Source organism: Microtus ochrogaster, chromosome X (assembly GCF_000317375.1).
Source record: "Microtus ochrogaster isolate Prairie Vole_2 chromosome X, MicOch1.0, whole genome shotgun sequence".
NCBI lineage: Eukaryota > Metazoa > Chordata > Mammalia > Rodentia > Cricetidae > Microtus > Microtus ochrogaster.
Window position 1 is genome coordinate 32,560,717 of NC_022026.1, and position 1,216 is coordinate 32,561,932.

The window sequence follows — 1,216 nt, forward strand, 5'->3', positions numbered from 1 at the left end:
AATCCTTTTGCATTCCACATTTGCATTTTCATAAGCCAAAGACTCAATCATTATACATCTTGCTTCTGGGTCAGATATCCCTATTTGTACAGCTTCAGTTAGTCTTTGTAAAATGTCACTAAAGGGTTCTCTCTGATCCTGCTTAACTCTGACAAATGATTCCATTCTCTGTCCTCGGTCTTGCACCCTGTCCCAAGCCCTTAACGCTGCTGTAGTACATATTGAGAGTGTGTGTTTATCATAATGTCAATTCCCTTCACTCTTTCCTGCTGTTCTAAGAGTCTAGCCTCTTGCCTGAATAAGCATTTCCAATTCAGTTGAGGTCCACTCTCAAGTACTGCAGAGCTCAGCTGGAGCCAGTCCAAGGGCGTGGCCCTGTTTGCTGCAGCCCATGTTTTTAGCATCTCTTTAACAAAGGAAGCATGCCAAAAGTAATAACAGCCTGTTTAATTTCTTTGAGATCATTCATACGGACAGGCCCTCATGTATCTTCCTTGATGACCCTAGGGTATCTGGAACCAATCACTTTCTCTGTTGTTATTACTGAAAAGGCAGGTAGAGCTGTAGGTAGAGCTTTGTGGGAATTGTTCCAAAGAGATTTCCCCACAGATGGAGTTAAAATTTGCCTTTCCACCCTTTGCTCCTCTTTATCAGAATTTAGAAATTCCTCAATCTTTTCAATTCTGTTCACCATTGCCTTCTGCAATGTCTGAATCTCCTGTCCAGAATTATGTTCCAAAGCCTTCATTGAGGATTCTAAAGTATGAAGTTTGTCCATTAGAGATAACATCTCATCTTTGGACATAATTTTTATGGCATAAACCGTGCCTTCTTGTATTGACAATGTTTCTGACAATCTGTCATAAACTTTAGACAAAATCCGATTGTCACATTCAGCAGTTTTGATTCTCTCAGTTAATGTTTCAGTTCCTACAGAAAGGGACTGAAGCTTATGATCCAAATCAGCTGTTCCCTCTTCCATAGTAATGAATTTCTCCTTAACATCAGCCTGTACCTTTTCTAAATTTTGCTCAGTTGATTGAGTCATGTTAAACAACTATCTGTTCTCTTCCTGGAGAACTTGAAAATGATTTTTGAGAAGATTGTTGTCATTCTCAATTGTTTTTAAGCGTTCAACCTCTGCCTTAAGAATCCTGGATTCATCTCATAAAGACTTTATCATATTTCTATTATCAAACCATATAGTACCAAGGAA